The 19,146-nt window shown below is 43.2% G+C and overlaps 1 protein-coding gene across 7 annotated transcripts in view; it reads left to right on the forward strand.

Moving 5' to 3' along the window:
- Window positions 1-19,146, forward strand: part of BABAM2 (BRISC and BRCA1 A complex member 2) — a 624,699-nt gene that overhangs the window by 157,130 nt on the left and 448,423 nt on the right. The gene's annotated exons all lie outside the window — the stretch shown is intronic.

Genomic DNA, 19,146 nt, shown 5'->3' on the forward strand with positions numbered 1-19,146 from the left:
CAAGCTTTTTTAGATTGCTTTTCATTAATTCTGGTCCCATGTTATAAAATACGGGTGCACGTGTGCTTACGAGTGACCTTCTCCGTGCACAGGGGGTGGGGAATTTTAGAAAAATATGCACAGCAACACGATCAGGCCTAAACCAGTTTGCTCCAATAAAGGAGCGGACTGGAAGGGAACTTCCCTAACCTTATCCTTCCTCACTCTTCCCCTCTCCTCCCCGACCCCTAGACCTATCTAATGCTCTCCTGGCCTACTCCCCGGCCCGCCCCTTTCTCAAAGCCCTGCACTTCTGCACGTATCAGGAGTTATGTGCGTGGCCAAGCCCTTTAGAAAATGTGTGCGTTGTGCGCAGGGCCTGGCCCTGCACGTAACTCCACGATTTTATGCATGCGACCAATCTAAAATTTAGGCTTTAATGTTTATTGAGGCTTTTCCTTAAATATTTTGTATGTACTTTACAATGATTTATTTTAATTATTATATCTTTTACTTTTGTATATTTTGTATGTACTAGAATTGTCCTATATGTTTTGTTTTGTAACCCACTGAGCATAACACAGTTACTATCCAGTAGGCTAGAAATACAGAAATAAATAAATAAACTACCCCACATCCCACTTGAGCCTGTTATCTCAATTGGAGTTTATAGGAGCAATGCTAGATATGACTCAGGTGAAAGCCTTCCTCCCATTTCAGAGGGCTATCACATTGAATCCACAGTGGAGAGGATTGAAGAGAGTCAACAAGTGTCAGAATGAAACATGTTCAGGGTGTTGGGTCTCATGACATCAATGGTGCATGTTACTCCTTTGGCACGTATCTACATTTATTTATTTATTTATTGGCTTTTATATACCAATAGCCGTTTTCACATCGTATTGGTTTATAGGAGACAGAAAACAAAGCGCCTAAATACATGGCATAACAATTACATGGAATGAATGGCAACAAAGGAGGAGAACAAATAAATAATTGGAACTGGTATTAAGAGTGTTAAGAGAGGGGAGATAACAGGAGAAGAAAACAAACTATGTATAGGTTGAGCGGTAGAGTTTACGGGAAATTAGATATGATTCATACAGAGATAGGGTGCGGGTGGGTTAGAAGAAGGCCTGTTGGAACAGCCATGTTTTTAGTTTTTTTTTTAATTTCGTTGTGCATGATTCTATGTGGAGTTTGGGGGCATGGCATTCCAGATTGTGGGACCTGCTATTGAGAGTGCTCTCTTCTTTGTGGAGGCGAGTTGAGTGAGCTTAGGGGAGGGTATGTGGAGGGTTCCTTGGTAAGCAGTTCGCATAGGTCTACTGGAGGAATGGGATTGGAATGATTCATATAACCATTGCATACATATATGAGAGGAGCCTAGTGGATTCTCAGATCACTATGGGTTCAAGCCACATAGGAGCTATGAGACAGCATCTGCATTACTTAGCCACTCAGGGACTTCTTTCAGATGAAGAAGGTAGACCCATCTCTGTACAGCCTTTGGTTATGTTTCATGTGGGCATGTTTCATTTGAAGGCTGACTCAGCTAATGAAAGCTACCTTTGAGCATTTGCACTCCTGTGAGCTGAAGTACCCAATCTGGAAGGCTATATTTTTAGTAGTGTCAACTTTCATGCTTAGAGTCAGAAAGCTCCAGGCTCTAGTGACTTAGTCACTGTATACCAAGCTTTTTCATAATAGGGTGGCTCTGTGCACACATCCAGATTTTCTGCCTAAGATATGTTGGGCTTCCATCTTAGTCAATAATCCTTGTAACATTCTTTCCCAGACCACATAACCATAAAGATGAACAAGTGCTGCATAATTTAAACTGCAAACGAATCTTGGCCTTTTTCCTGAAGCAGACTAAAATCTATCATTTTTTTGTTTCTTTAAAAACAGCAATTCCAGGTTTGTTGGTGTCAAAATGCATACCATCCAATTGGCTAGCAGATTGCATCTCCTTCTGTTATATCCAAGCAGGCCTAAATCTAATGGCTCATATCAAGGCTCATAGTTTCAGAACCATGGCGGTTTTAGTAGCCACCTAAAATTGTTCTCCATAGAAGAGATCTTCAAGGCTGCAAGATGGAGTTCTCTTTACACATTCACATTGCATTATTGTTTGGACAGAGACTCTCAATAGAACAATAGGTTTGGTCAGTCTGTTGTGAGGACTGTCTTTGAAGTGTAGAACCCAACTCCTTTACCTCCTAGGACCTGTTGATTTTGTTCCAGGCTACCTTTATAAAGACAAATATATTGAAAAAAAGGTTTGTTGCCTCCAAAAACAGTTGTTGCCTGTTAGGGTTTTCCCCTTTTTGTTCGGGGCATCTATAGCTAGGTATTCCCTACTTGTGAGGACTGCTATCCTGCTTGTCCTTGAAGAACACATAGTTGTTTACTTGTAAGAGGTGTTCTCCAAAGAGAGCAGGATGTCAATTGTCATGAAACCCATCCACCTCCCCTTGGAGTTGGCTTCTCCAAGTATAAACTAAGGAGTCATACTGAAGGGACTTCTGCATGGATTTGTGACAGTGAGGCATGCTCAAAGTTGTAGAAGCTTTGAGATAAAATTTCCATGCTGGGCTCCATCTAATGATGTCTTCCCCTTCCTGAGGAATGACATTTGCTGTCCTTGGAGAGCACCTGTTACAGATAAGCAACTTTTTGTTTTTTTTTCTTTGCACCTAAAACATTTGGCTGATAGCTTGGTGTTCTTAAATATTTTTTTCATGGTTGTAAACATCTCAGATTTACTGTAGTTTCTAGATGATAACAGGATGAATGAATGAATCTGGAAACCATCTAAAAAAAAAGTAGCTTCTATTTGTGTACGGCATAAATAGAATATGCAGTGGTTTCCTGTTAGATATAGGGTTTTTTCTTATTAGTGTCTAAGAATGGAATGTGGTTTCCATAACTCATTTCTGATCAGTGAGAACAAATCCATTTATGAATGATGTTACGTATGCTTGATGAAGTGATGTATCTCCCATACAGTAGAATGGTTACTCAGTTCTCCCATACAGTAGTAATTATTTTCGCAATACCTTTGCATTGTGTTAAAATAAATTGAGAATGAGTCACACCTAGTATTGCAGTAAACATTTGCATCAACACTTAGTCATTGGTTTATTCTAACACTTTATAATTGTTGTCACACACAACCTCATTGGTCATGATCAAGAACATCTTTCACTTGTGAAGCAGAGTAAGCACAAGTGAGATAGCAGCACCAAATGAATGAAACATGAATGAGAAGCAGATAGAGATGTGCATGGCTCTTAAGTATTGTTTTCACTTAAATTAGTGACAATTTCAGGAAAAACTGTGATTGCAGTGTTTGAAATAAATATGAGTATATGAAGACAGAATTTAAATGCTTGAAGAATTAATATTGTCTTCGATTTCAAGTAGAATCTCTGAATATGTTACTGATACATTGAGCAGAAACCATGCATGACAGCACCACGCCCTATTGATATTCCCCAAGAAAGGAAAAAATGCTTTAGGATTCAAGAATGAAAAAAAAACGAGAGAAGAAATAGTTCTGCATAGGACAAGGAAAGACATTTTGTAACTTTTTGGGAAATGCTTCCAAGAGGCTGTGCTGCTTCAAAGAATAAAATCATTAAAATGGGAAGGTGGAAAAGTTTTCTGGTGTTTACTTTTTCTTTTTTAGTAAGAAGAAGAGAGCCTTTTCCCTTTTGCCACCAGTCGTGCTTTAGAAAAAATTATATTTCAAGGGAATGCTTCGCCATTGTTCCTTCAATCTGGTAAAAATGGTGGTACATGTTCCTTTAGGTAATGATTCTCAACTGGTGTATCACCAAGCACAGTCAGGTGCGGTGTGTGCTCCCACTAGCTGAACTGCTCTTCTCTTCACTTCCTTTCACCCCAGTAAGAGAGGCAGACATCCTTCCATTGCTGCCATTGCCACCTGAGCTGCCAGCATGCTCAAGCACGGACAGGAACAGCACCAGTGTCAGTGGCTGCTGGCAACTGTAGTATAGCCTTTTCTTCTTCCCACCCCTGTGGCCCAGAAGAGGAAGTGATGTATAATGGGGTCCAAGGGAAGAAGAAAAGGCCATGTTGCACTCAAAAGTAGTGGCAGCATTGGCCCAAGGAGCAGCGTGGGCTCGGAGAAAAACAGAGGAACAGCTGCTGATTTGCAACAGCAGACAGCAGCATTAGTCTGTGGCAGGTGGGATTCTTTCTTGGGTCACAGGAGCTGGAGGAGGAGGCTGCTGCAGCTCCCCTTTGTTGTCCGGGGGGGGGGGGGCATAGAGTGAGTGAGATTGAGAGCAAGCCAGCATGTATGTAAGAGAGAGATAACATGTATGTGATTTGAGAGAGAGACTGATCAAGGAGGTGATTGGTGTGTGTGAGGAAGTTAAATGATGTGTGTGTGTGAGGGAGGTGACAGAGAGAGAGTGACTGGTCAGGGAGGTGCCTGGTATGTGTGAGAGAGAGACTGGTCAGAGAGGTGATTGGGTATGAGAAAGTGAGACTGGTCAAGGAGGTGACGTGTGTGAGTGAGATACTGGTCATGGAAATGACAGAGTTATCAGGGAGGTGATTGTGTGTAACAGACACTGGTCAGGGAGTTGACTGGTATGTGTGTGTGAGATTGGTTAGGGAGGTGACTTGTGAGAGACTTAGGGAGGTGACTGTGTGTGTGAGAGAGATATTCGTCAGGGAAGTGACTGGTATGTTTGTGAAAGAGATTGGTTAGGGAGGTGACTGCTGTGTGAGAGAGAGAAGACGGGTCAGATGAGATATTTTTCTAACAGGTAGGCATTTGTATTAGTCTTATTTGTTGTATTTTCTCAATAGGACATGAATTGGTGGTGATTCGCCAACATGCTAGTAAAATACCTCATCTCGGTCACACACACAAAACTGACCTTCATCAAATACAGAAAGACCATAAATTACAAATATGGAGACAGAAACTGGAATGGAAACCCAAAAAAGCCAGTCTGCATGCAGTGCAAACATAGAGACATGGAAACAGAAATATCACACCTAACATATTCCCAAGATCTGCAATAATGCACACAAAACGAATCTGCACAAAGTTCACTCTCAATCTCACTCATTCTCCCTCCCCCCAACCACAAATGGGAGCTGCAGCAGCCCCTGTGGCCCAAGAAATAATCCCACTTGCCACGGGGCTAACACGTTTGCCTTACATTATTGCGGATCGTCAGCAGCTCTTCTGTTTTTCTCTGAGCCCACACTGCTCCTTGGGCTACTGCTGCCGTTACTTTTGAATGTAGCATGACCATTTCTTCTTCTCTTGCACCCACTACATATCACTTCCTCTTCTGGGCCACCGGAGTGGGAAGAAGAAAAGGCCATACTGCAGGTTTGAGCATGATGACAGCCTGGGCGGCAACGGCTGCAGTGGAAGGATGTCTGCCTCTCTTGCTGGGGTGGAAGGAGTGGAGAGAAGAGCAGCGGGAGCGTGCGGCCCACATGCTGGTGCTTGGTGACCCACCGGTTGAGAATCGCTGCTGAAGAGTATCCAGTAAAATAAGAAAAACTTATAAGAGAAGACAACCGAAAACAGTTTAGTTAATTAGTGAATTATATTTGATAAATTACTTTTCTTACAAAAATCAAAGCGATGGACAATAAAAATGAAACAATGTATCTTTGTTTAATGATAAATGATAGCTTTGGAAAATGAAAGCTATATAGCTACATGTTTTATTGAAATTAAGGAAAGGAAAACCAATTTCAGCAGTCTCCTTGAGGTCCATATTCAAAAGCTTTGTCTGCCTAAGTTTAGGAGTTAACCGGTCCAATATTGGTTTTTGTTGCGCCCGTCAGTCGCAGACGGCTCCGACCTTAGCTGCTTGCCTCTTTTTGCCCTGCAGCTCTGATTCTGGCAAAGATGGCCACCACTGCCTCTGCAAGCCGACCTCCCTGGCGTTCCCAGGACGGTGTGGGTGTTCCCGGTCGCCATTTTGAATCTGGTGTGACTTAGGGCACCAAAATGATAAAGGAGATGGAACAGCTCCCCTATGAGGAAAGACTAAAGAGGTTAGGACTGTTCAGCTTGGAGAAGAGACGGCTGAGACGGGGGATATGATAGAGGTGTTTAAAATCATGAGAGGTCTAGAACGGGTTAATGTGAATCTGTTATTTACTCTTTCAGATAATAGAATAACTAGGGGGCACTCCATGAAGTTATTATGTAGCACATTTAAAACTAATCGGAGAAAGTTCTTTTTCATTCAGTGCACAATTAAACTCTGGAATTTGTTGCCAGGGGATGTGATTAGTGCAATTAGTGTAGCTGGGTTTAAAAAAGGTTTGGATAAGTTCTTGGAGGAGAAGTCCATTTCCTGCTATTAATCAAGTTTACTTAGAAAATAGCCACTGCTATTACAAGCAACAGTAGCATGGGATAGACTTAGTTTTTGGGTACTTGCCAGGTTCTTATGGCCTGGATTGGCCACTGTTGGAAACAGGATGCTGGGCTTGATGGACCCTTGGTCTGACCCAGTATGGCCTATTCTTATGTTCTTAACACTATCAGGCCGATACGGTATAGTGCGCTCCGACGGAGCACACTGTTAGCCGGCATTTGGACGCACGTTTTGGACGTGCTAGCTTTACCCCTTATTCAGTAAGGGGTAATAGTGTGTCCAAAACGTGTGTCCAACCACCCCAAACCTAATAGCGCCCGCAACATGCAAATGCATGTTGATGGCCCTATTAGGTATTCCCGTGCAATTCAGAAAGCAAAATGTGCAGCCAAGTTGCATAATTTGCTTTCAGAAATTAGCGCCTACCCAAAGGTAGGCGCTAATTTCTCCAGGCACCGGAGTGCTTTTCTGTGCACCCTCTGACTTATTTCCCGTCGATAGCAGGAATGAATTAGCCATGCTGTCCTAGCCATGCTGTCCTGGGATCTGTTAATCAGGTGCGGGAGGCGGAGCTTGACAAAGCAGAGGTTAGCTTTTTGTCCCTCTGCGGCTGCTCGTGGGTTCCCGCGCAGGAAGTACAGATTCTCCTCAGTCTGTTCTTTCCGCGCGCGGGATCGCACGCGGAGCTATTCTCTCCTCATGTCGAAATCGGGCTTCAAACGCTGCTGCTGTGGAAAGGTGATGTCGGTCACGGACAATCATGACCGATGTTACCGCTGCCTCGGCAGCAGTCATGACGTTCCGAATTGTCAATTTTGTGCGAAAATGTCTCCGAGGGCAAAGAGACAAAGGGCCTATCGGCTCCAAGAGCTTTTGAGTACCTCGGAACCCTCAGATGTCCACTCATCACCGGGACCGGTGAAGAAACTAAAATATTCGACCCCACGATCAACAGTGTCGGATCCGACTAAACAGGTACAAGGGAAACAGGGCGCTGTAACTCCCGAACTTCTATCCCCTTCGAGCAGAGACCCATTAAAAAATAAAGAAAAAATGGCGCCGGAAGTCTTGGGCCGTGACAAGGCGCAGACTAAAATATCTAAGTCACATAGACCGGGGAAACCACGGCGCCATGACACACTGCGCCATGCGCCGCAGACATCTTCTATGGCGCAGAGGTCTTCCCACACGGCGCCGAAGGAACAATCACCGGCGCGGGAAAGGACCAAAAAGCCAACGGCGCCGAGTACGGCGCGGAAGCATCTGACGCCGGATATGAAGCAAAAGCCAGCGACGCCGAGTACGGCGCGGGACCCGTCGGCGCGGCAGCCATCGGCGCCGAGTACGGGGCGGCAGCCATCGGCGCCGAGTACGGCGCGGGATCCATCGCCACCAAGTACTGCGCTTCAATCAGTGGCGCCTCCTACGACACTGGGACCGTCTTTGGCGCAGGAGCCGTCATCAAAGGAGCAGTCGAAACCTTCGGCGCCGAAGACAACGCAAAGACACCAAAGGTCCAAAGAGAAACAAAACCCAGCAAAAATACCATCTCAAAAGGTATCAATGGAACAGTCTAGAGGGCGCTCAACCATAAAGTCATCTGAGACGTCTAATAGACATACTTCAAAATCAAAATTCACATCCCCAAAGGGAGCTTTCGTCTCTGAACAGACGGAAAGAAGACCAGAGTTATACTCTTTGTCAGGCAAAGAACAACTCAGGGAACAATCTCGCAAACGAAAACATAGTTCCTCATCAAGAGACTCCAGAGATAGTCGGTCATCTTGCTCTCATCATGAGTCGCGGAAGTCACACCAGTCAAAAACAAAACACCACGTACATGGGCAGAAGTCTCATCATAGACACCATGACGGGACAAAAGGTAGCCCAGACACTTCCAGATCGTCCTGGAGATCCCAATCACGAGATACACAATCTCCAATTTATGTGACATCTTCCCAAGCATCTTCCCCGTCAAAACCTTCGGACGTAGGATCACATTGGGCCGAACCAGCTAAGAAACAACGAAAACCAGATTTGCCACAAGCTTCCAAAGATGCCTTTTGGCAATTATCGCAATCCTTGGCTGGCTTCTATAGCACGTTGGAATCATCCTTTGCGTTAGGGAAAGCACCCTCTGATACTGACGCACAGCCAAAGTCGCCTCCTCCGAAGACCGTAACAGAAGACGCACCATCCTCGCCTGAGGGGATAACCCCACAACCCTCCCCAACACGTTCCACCGTGCCGGAACCATACGACTCCATCACTGATTCACCCAATTCGTCAACGGGATTTCCCTCCGACGTACCAGAGGGACAACAAGAGCCTTATTCGCCACCTGAAGACCTATCTTACCCTCGATTTTTGGAGAAAATGGGTAATATACTCCAATTACAATTCCAAAAGGAACCGGACCCCAGGGCTGAAACCCTTGGGTTATTAAAAATATTCGACGTGCCTGGGGAACCCACCACGCTTCCTCCACATGATCTCCTACATAGGCTTTTACTTAAATCATGGGAGACTCCACAGTCAATACAACCAGTGTCACGGAAATCGGACATAAAATTCCGCATCAAAAAGGAAACCCCGTATGCGCTTCCACAATTGCAACACGAATCTGTCATAGTGGAATCCGCAATGCAAAGATTTAAAAAATCAAAACTTCATGCCACCTACCCCCCCAATAAGGATCACAAACTCCTAGATGAGATGGGTAGAAAAATTTATCAGAACGCCATGCTGACTACACGTATTATGCACCATCAATTTTATATGGTGCAGTATATGTACGAGTGCATCCAAGCCACAAAAGGCTTACTAGCTACAACGCGTGAACAGATGCCCCAGACACTACATGATATGGAGGAATGCTCTAGGCACCTCCTCCGTTCCGTATACGAGGGCATGGAAACATCATCGAGAACTTCAGCGACTGCAATAGCAGCACGTAGGACGGCGTGGCTTCGTTCAAGCTCTATAAGAGACGACGTCCATGAAAAACTAGCCAATCTCCCTTGCACCGGAGAGCATCTATTCGGTACAAAACTACAGGAAGCGGTGGGGAAGCTGAAGGAAGAAGCGTTGGCAGTACAGTCGTTACAGTTCCATCCGACGTACCAAACCTCAAGGCGCTTCTACCAGTACCCTCGTAGATCCTCCTATGGACGAAGATCATATAGGTCGTACCAGGGATATCGCCCTCAAACCTATCCTAATTATCAAAGGCAACAAACACAACATCAACAGCCTCAACTACCACGTAGAGGCAAACCACGAGCACAACGTCAGCAAAGCCAACAACAGCCTGTGGCCGCCAAACCGGCACAGTCTTTTTGAACCTAATGCCACTACCACAACCGTCACTACCGCCAGGAAGGATCCAATCTTGTTTACAAATGTGGGACCACATAACATCGGATCAATGGGTTCTGGACATTGTAAGCCAGGGGTATCGTTTACACTTCCGAACGAAACCAACCCTACCCCAATTCGCGTCTACGGGAAATACGAGGACTCATCCACAACTCCAACAGGAAATAACCAATCTTTGCCAATCAAGCGCCATTGCGCTCCTCTCCAGGATCCACCACAATCGGGGTTTTTATTCACCCTATTTCCTGATTCCCAAGAAGTCGGGGGGCCTGCGACCCATCTTAGATCTCAGAGAGCTCAACAAATTTCTAGTAAAGGAGAAATTCAAGATGGTGTCGCTGAAATCAATCTTTCCCCTATTACAACCCAGCGATTGGATGTGTTCCATCGACCTGAAAGATGCTTACACTCACATTTCAATTCACCCCTCTTCTTGGCAGTACCTATGTTTTCGTTACAAGCAGAAACATTACCAATACAGGGTACTCCCCTTTGGACTGTCAGCGGCACCCAGAGTGTTCACCAAATGTATGGTAGTGGTGGTGGCACATCTCCAAAAACAGGGGATGACGATATTCCCATATCTAGACGATTGGTTAGTAGTGGCTCAGACCAAGGAACTCCTACTATCCCATCTACAACAGATCCTTCAATGCCTGCAGCAATTAGGACTAGTAGTCAATTTTCAGAAATCTCAGCTCCAACCGACGCAACAACTCCAATTTATAGGAGCATACCTGGACACTATACAAGCCAGGGCATATCTGCCGCACGACAGACAACTTTAGTTACGACAGCTCTTACAGAGTTTACAGACGAAACAAGTAACAGCGGCACGCCGGGTGCTAGTAGTCCTCGGCCACATGGCAGCCGCCAATTTCTTAGTTCCCAATACCAGATTACACATAAGAAGATTACAGTGGGGACTCAAACGACAGTGGAAACAACACTTGCAACCTCTCTCGCAACTGATCAACCTTACCAAGGATATGAAAAGAGACATCTCTTGGTGGCTCCTACCGTCAACATTAGTGAAAGGAGCTCTATTCCAACCACTCATTCACAACGCAGTCCTAACAACAGATGCTTCCCGGAAAGGATGGGGGGCTCATCTGGAGGTCTACGAAACGCAGGGCCTGTGGACGTTACCAGAACAAACTCTACAGATCAACCTGCTGGAATTTCGAGCTATTCGCCTAGCCTTACAAGCATTCCAGACATTCTTGCGAGGTCGCCGAATCATGGTGTATACGGACAATCAAGTGGCGATGTTCTACATCAACAAGCAGGGAGGCTCGGGGTCCTGGACACTATGCAAAGAAACATTGCAGATTTTCCAGCTAGCACATCAACAGAGCATGCATCTACAAGCAACGTATCTACCCGGTATAGTAAATACAAGGGCGGACAGATTAAGTCGAGTTTTTCATCCCCACGAGTGGACCCTCAACGCAGAAGTAGCAATACAAATATTCAACAAATGGGGGAACGCCAACAATCGACCTGTTTGCTACAGAACACAACACACAACTTCCCCAGTTTTGCTCAATACACCCAAGTTCCATCAGAACAGCGCAGGACGCCTTTCTGATTCCATGGTCACAAGGCCTTCTTTATGCCTTTCCACCCATTCCCCTCATCACCAGAACTATTCAAAAATGCATAGCCGACAGAGCACAAATGATACTCATTGCTCCGGCCTGGCCACGTCAGCCATGGTACAGCTATCTCCTTCGCCTCTCCAAAGAAGAACCGATCCGGCTCCCGTCTCGTTCGGACCTTCTCTTTCAGGATCAGGAGACCCTACTTCATCCGCTACACTCTTCCCTCCACTTGACAGCCTGGAGACTGACAGGTGGTTACTAACACAACAAAAAGTATCTCATAAGACACAACTTATACTTCTAGAATCCAGGAAACCCTCCACTAGATTGAACTACAGTTATAAGTGGAGAAGATATACCACATGGTGTACGTTACATCACATCTCGCCGGTGGACTGTACACCACACCAGTTGTTGGACTATCTACATACGCTTTATGAAGCGGGACTAGCAACAGCTTCTATTCGCGTCCATTTGAGCGCTATTGCGGCCTACCATAGACCTTATAATAATGTCACAATAGCAGCTCATCCTCTTCTCGCTCGCTTCTTGAAAGGAATGTTACACATTAGACCACCTTCCAAGAAACCAGCGATTCCGTGGAACATCAATATCGTTTTGGAACAATTGATGCATTCCCCATTCGAACCTATGGAATCAGCTCATATTAAATACCTAACCTGGAAAGTGGTATTTCTGGTCGCAATCACTTCCACGAGACGGGTGAGTGAACTTCAGGCACTAGTACACTACGAACCGTACCTACAATTCTTCCATCAAAAGGTAGTCTTGAGAACACATCCATCCTTCCTACCTAAGGTCATCTCCCAGTTTCATATTAATCAAACTATTGACCTGCCAATTTTTTTCCCAAAGCCACACGCCAATGACGGCGAAGCATTACTTCATACCCTGGATTGCAAACGAGCACTAGCGTATTACAGGAATAGAACGTCGAACTCTTCACGACCGTCGCAACTGTTTCTCTCCTTTGATTCTAACAGACCAGGTACACCGGTCACAAAACGGACTATAGCAAGTTGGATAGTACAATGCATCCAATTCTGCTATGCCAAGCAGAACATACCTCTACTTCAAAAGCCAAAAGCACATCAAACACATGCCCTTTCCACCTCCTGGGCACATCTCAAACATGTTCAGCCCATAGACATATGCAAAGCGGCAACATGGACTTCCCTACATACGTTTACGGCACATTATTGCTTGGATCAGCAAGTCTCAACGGACACACAGTTAGGTCAAACAATCCTACAGTCCACAACAGCTGACACCAAGTGATTGCCACCAGCTAATACACGTTACAAGAACAAATAGATTGAACGTGAGGGGAGCTTGTGACTCCCAGGACAGCATGGCTAATTCATTCCTGCTATCGACGGGAAAAAACAAGTTTGCTTACCGTAAACGTTGTTTCCGTAGATAGCAGAATGAATTAGCCATGCTGACCCACCCTCCTCCCTGGCAATCACAAATATTACTCAACCATTAATGCTTAATCACAGACTGAGGAGAATCTGTACTTCCTGCGCGGAAACCCACGCGCAGCCGCAGAGGGACAAAAAGCTAACCTCTGCTTTGTCAAGCTCCGCCTCCCGGACCTGATTGACAGATCCCAGGACAGCATGGCTAGGACAGCATGGCTAATTCATTCTGCTATCTACGGAAACAACGTTTACGGTAAGCAAACTTGTTTATATCATGGTGATATTAAGTCGGATGTCCCGAAAGTTTAAAAAAGTAAAAAAAAAAAAAAGTAAAATGGGCCCGCGGCTGGTGGGTTGAAAACTGGGCGCACAATTTTGCCGGCATCCAGTTTCCAGACCCGTGGCTGTCAGCGGGCTCGAGAACCGACGCCAGCAAAATTGAGCGTCAGCTGTCAAACCCGCTGACAGCCACTGCTTCTGTCAAAAAAGAGGCGCTAGGGATGCGGTAGTGTCCCTAGCGCCTCTTTTTACCGCCGGGCCTAATTTAAATAAATTAAAATATTGTATCACACGCACAGGAGAGTGGCCTGTGTGCGCGCTGGGAGAGCGGGCGCTCTGCAGCGATTTTACTGTATCAGCCCGTTTGTGAGGGAGAAGGTCAGAGGAGACTGCAGAAATGATGTTTGTGCCCAGTGTTCAAAATATTGTAAACATTCTGTCCAAACCAGTGAACTGGGACTTCCATGAGACACTCTGAGAGAAGCTGGTCATTCAGGAAAGTGATTATTGAAGCCAACTGGATCCCTTTGAGGAGAAGGACTGTAGGAATAAGGCAGTTTTAACGAGTTATATAATATAATACTTGTTTTTCTTGTTGGTTTTCTGCTATTCTCCTGACGAGGGCACAGTGTTTACGAGACTTGTAACATTGCCAAGCAACAATATCATGTCCTGTGGCATGTGAATGAAAAAAACATGGTGCACCCTGTTCTTGTCTGTGCTGATCATGGTGTACAGTGAACTAGTCATGTTTGAGCAAGAATGTCATATGCTTTTTTTTGTAAGCAGGTGATAATTCAGCTCATTTGCATTAACATTGCATTGCAGAAGATGAAAACCGATAGGTTTGTGTTGTGGATCCTCTAACTGGTGCAGAGTAAGGCAAAGTTGTACTGTGCCCTGGTCTAGCAGTGTGAAATGTCACAGAGCCCAGGGCTTTAATCCTGGAGGTGTAGCCAGAATCTGCTTTCTGTGTGACCTTGAACTAATAACTTTCCTTCCCTATACCCACCTTTGTGACTTCTCTGGAGAAGAAAGACTGTCAACTTGTTAATGATTTTACACAGCACTGTATATGCTGATGGTCTATAGAAATAAGAGTAATGACACAGATATGGAATGGCATTGATAATTCTATAATTTCTATAGAACTTGGTCTATAGAAATAAGAGTAATGACACAGATATGGAATGGCATTGATAATTCTATAATTTCTATAGAACTTGGTCTATAGAAATAAGAGTAATGACACAGATATGGAATGGCATTGATAATTCTATAATTTCTATAGAACTTGGTCTATAGAAATAAGAATAATGACACAGATATGGAATGGCATTGATAATTCTATAATTTCTATAGAACTTGGTCTATAGAAATAAGAGTAATGACACAGATATGGAATGGCATTGATAATTCTATAATTTCTATAGAACTTGGTCTATAGAAATAAGAGTAATAACACAGATATGGAATGGCATTGATAATTCTATAATTTCTATAGAACTTGGTCTATAGAAAAAAGAGTAATAACACAGATATGGAATGGCATTGATAATTCTTTGTGTCAGGCCTTCCTGCAGCATGGCAGTATCTGCAATTAAGAGTTTTCATGCTGCTTTTTGGCCAGAATTGTATTTCTCTCTGAATGGTGTCTCGCATGGAAGGGTTGGATGAAAAAGCGAAGGGTCTGCATTTTGGCTGACACACGTTCCTGGAGCCACTGCTGATTCTGAGTGGTGAAAACTGTTTGGCAAAAAACTTGATCAGAGATAAGCAAGTGAATCAAAGCCTTGATGTAGAAAGCAGGAAAGCAACCTTGGCTACTGAAGTAAAGTTGTCAGCAAATACTGCTTGCCAAGAAACCAGTCCACTTTGTTCTTGGTTCACCACATTTCTTCAAGTAAAAATATGAATGGGTGAGGTGACGGGGAAGTGATGCAGAAAGCCTGTTTTAACAAGGCAATCTATGATGCTTTGGCATTGGTTTGTAATGACAATTTGTTCATTTTGATATATTTACATGTGTAGCCAAAAGGGAATTCATACAATGCTGGGCTTGATGGACCCTTGATGGACCCTTGGTCTGACCCAGTATGGCATGTTCTTATGTTCTTAACATAGTTAACATTGACAGGGGATATGTCAGCCTAACTGCAGATCAACCTGTGCAGTTTCTCTATTATTTATTTAAAACGATTTATCTGCTCTATCTCGAAATAATAGGCAGAGTATAAAACAAAACATTCATAAAAACATCGACATACATCATAAGAAATCAATATAAGGACACCACAGGATCATAAAAGTAAATGTAACCTCAGATGCTATATTGATTTATATATTTTTAAGGTTGAACATAAGCTGAAAGGTGCTTTTTCATTAAGGGCCTTAAAAACCAACAACAAAACTTTAAACCTGTCACAGGTTTAAAGTACATCAGGTGCCAGCCAGTGTAAAGTGGGAGAAATATGATCTTGTCAACTTACACCCATCAATACCCATGCAGCTGTGGTTTTTGCAACCTATAATGGTCATAAAGACTCTGAGAATTAATTTATTTATTTATAAATAATATGATAGTTGCGATGAACAATGCCATACGAATGAAACTGAAGCAGGAAATTTTACACAGCCAGGAAATTGCCCCTGTTTGTTTGTTTTAATAAATTTGCTTGGTTTGTGTCCCCCATAAGGGGTGAGTTTTCAAAGCCATTTACGTGTAAAAAAAACAAACCAAAAACACAATTACATGCGCGTAAATGTCTATTGTAGCCTGGGGCACAGTACAAATAAATTTATGCACATAACCTGATTTTGCTCATGGTTTTATGCACACTGTGGAGAGGTGTTCAGGCTGTCAGTTGGGGCTTATGTTTTTATTTTATTTTCTCCTCTTGCATTGAGGATTTGTCTCCAAGGGCATGTGCCCAGGAGGGAAGGGTTAGGATGGCTGCTGTGTTTAATGATTTGATCATTAGGAATGTAGATAGCTGGGTGGCTGGTGGGCATGAGTATCGTGCGGTAACTTGCCTGCCTGGTGCAAAGTTGGTGGACCTTGCGCGTCACTTAGAAGTTTAGACAGTTCTGGGAGGAGCCAGCTGTTTTGGTCATGTAGGTACCAATGACATAGGAAGGTTTGCATGTGTGTTCATGCGTGGGCAGGGATTCTGGAAGCCAAACTTAGGCTTTTAGGGACAGCATTGACATCCAGAATCTCCAAGTTAGCATTTTCAGAAATGCTCTCCATTTCACATGCAGAATCCTAGAGTCAGGCAAAGTCTCAATGTGCAAATGAGGTAATGGTGCAAGGAAAAGGGCTTTAGATTTGCTGGGAACTGGGCGACATTTTAGGAGGAAGGTGGACAGGCTTCACCGTAACCAGGGTAGAGTTAGGTTGCTGGAGCTAACATTTAAAAAAGAAATAGAGCAGCTTTTAAACTAGATCATGGGGAAAAACTGACTGTCACTCAGGAGTGCATGATTTCGAAAAAGGGTATTTTCATAATGGGTAAGTTAGAATATCCTAATAGAGACACTGTGATAAAGGCTGAAGTAGCCCAGGTGCATTTAAATAAAGAGCACACAGAGAGAAACGATTCCCAACTATCCATTTCTACTACTGGGCAGAATGTGAATGTAATTAATAATCATACTTTGAATTGTCTGTATACAAGTGCCAGAAGTCTAAAACATAAGATTGGAGAGTTAGAATGTTAGGCACTGATCGAAGATGTAATCATAATAGCCATCTCAGAGACCTAGCGGAAGAAGGATAACCAGTGGAACACACTGATGCCATGGCACAAATTATATCAAAAAGATAGACCAAGCCAGATTGGTGGAGGGATGGCTGTATATGTTAAGGATGGCATAGAGTCAAATAGGATAAATGTCTTGCAGGAGACACAATGCACTGTGGAACCCCTAAGCATAGAAATTCCCTGTGTAATGGGGCAAAGTTTAGCGGTAGGGGTATATTACCATTTGCCTGGCCAGGATGAAGAGACAAAAGGTGAAGTGCTAATGGAAATTATGAAAGCTAACAAATTAGGCAACAAGATGATAATCATAGATTTCAATTACCCCAATATTGATTGGGTGAATGTCTGAATATGCTAGGGAGATAAAGTTTCTGGATGCTATAAATGACTGCTTCATGGAACCGACAGAAAGGGAAATGTTTTAGATCTAATCCTTACTACAATACAGGATCTGGTGCGGGAGGAAACATGGGGTCGCTTGGCAATACTGATTATAACCTAATTAAATTTAACATAAACAATGAAAGAGGACATTGAGGAAAACTACTGTGACAGCATTTAACATAAAAAAGGAGACTATGATAAAATGAGGAAAATATTAAAAAAACAAAACAAAACCCCAAAACTAAAAGGGGTAGTTGCAATGGTAAAAACATGTTCATGAGTCAAGGATGCTGTGTAAAAACACCATTTTGGAAGTCCAGATAATATATATTCCATACATTAGAAAAGTTAGAAGACCAAATGTCTGCCAGCATGGTTAAATAATGACGAGAAAGAGGATATCAAAGCCAAAATGACATAATTCAAAAACTGGAACGTGGATCCAAATCAAGAAAATAGGAAGTGCATAAGCCACTGGCAAGTTACATATATAGCATTAATAAGGTAGGCCTAAAGAGAATTTGAAAGAAGCTTGCCAGAGAGGCAAACCCCCAAAATAAAAACTATTTCATGTATATTTGAAGCAAGAAGCCTGTGACAAAGTTGGTTGGACTGCTAGATGAATGAAGGGAAAGAGGGGCACTTAGGGAACACAAGGCCATAGCAGAAAAACCAAATTCATTCATTACTTCGGTCTTTACTGTGGAAGGTAACAGGGATATCTATTTTGGACACATTTTGGGAGGGTGATGATTCAGAGGAACTGAAACAAATCACAATGAGCTGGGAAGATGTTATAGAGCAAGCTGGCAAAGTAAAGAGTATCAAATCACCAAGAACAGCTGGTACATACCCCAGAATTGTGAAAGAATTAAAGGATGAAATTGCAGACTTACTAGTAGTAATCTCTAACCTCTCATTCAAATCACCTACGGTACCTGAAGATTGGAGGATGGCCTTTGTGTAATGCCCATTTTTAAAAAGGATTCCAGGGTCATCTGGGAAACTACAGAACAGTGAGCTTGATGTAGATGCCAGGCAAAATGATAGAAACTATGCTGAAAAGCAAAATTACCGGCCTTCTGGATAGACATAAATTAATGGGGCAGAGCCAATCTGATTTTAGCAAAGGGAAGTCTTGTTTTACAAATCTTAGCTTTTTTTTGAAGGGGTTAATAAACGTGGGCAAGGGTGAGTCAGTTGTTATATAGTGTATCTGCATTTAACTAAGTCCCTCATGAGAGAGAGTTATGGAATTAGGAAGCAATGTTCTATCGTGCATTGTTAATTGGCTAAAAGCTAGGAAATAGAGAGTAGGACTGAATGGTTATTTCTGTCAATGTAGAAAGATAAATAGAGGATGCCCCAGGAATCTGTACTGGGACAGGTTCTTTTTAATATATTTATAAATGATCTGGAAAAGGGAACAACAAATGAGGTTATCAAATTTGCAGAATGCACAAAATTATTCAACGTAAATTAAATCACATGCTGAAGGAATTGCAAAAGGACCTTGTGAGACTGGGGCATTGGGCGTCTAAATGGCAGATGAAATTTAATGTGGACAAATGGAAAGTGATGCATAAAGGGAAGAATAATCCAAACTATTGTTACATGATTCTGGGTTCCTTATTAGGTATTGCCGCTCAGGCAAAGGATCTAGGAGGCACAGTAGAGAGTACTTTCAAATCCTCAGCTTAGTGTGCAGCAGCAGTCAAAAATGCAAATAGAATATTAGATATTATAAGGAAAAGAATGGAAAATAAAACTGAAGATTATTATAATGTCTCGGTATCGATCCATGGTGTGACTATACCTTGAGTATTATGTGTGATTCTGGTTGCTCCATCTAAAAAATTATATAGCTGAACTAGAAAAGGTACAAAGAAGAGCAACCAAAATGATGAAGAGAGAGGAATGG

Source organism: Rhinatrema bivittatum, chromosome 3 (genome assembly GCF_901001135.1).
Source record: "Rhinatrema bivittatum chromosome 3, aRhiBiv1.1, whole genome shotgun sequence".
Classification (NCBI taxonomy): domain Eukaryota; kingdom Metazoa; phylum Chordata; class Amphibia; order Gymnophiona; family Rhinatrematidae; genus Rhinatrema; species Rhinatrema bivittatum.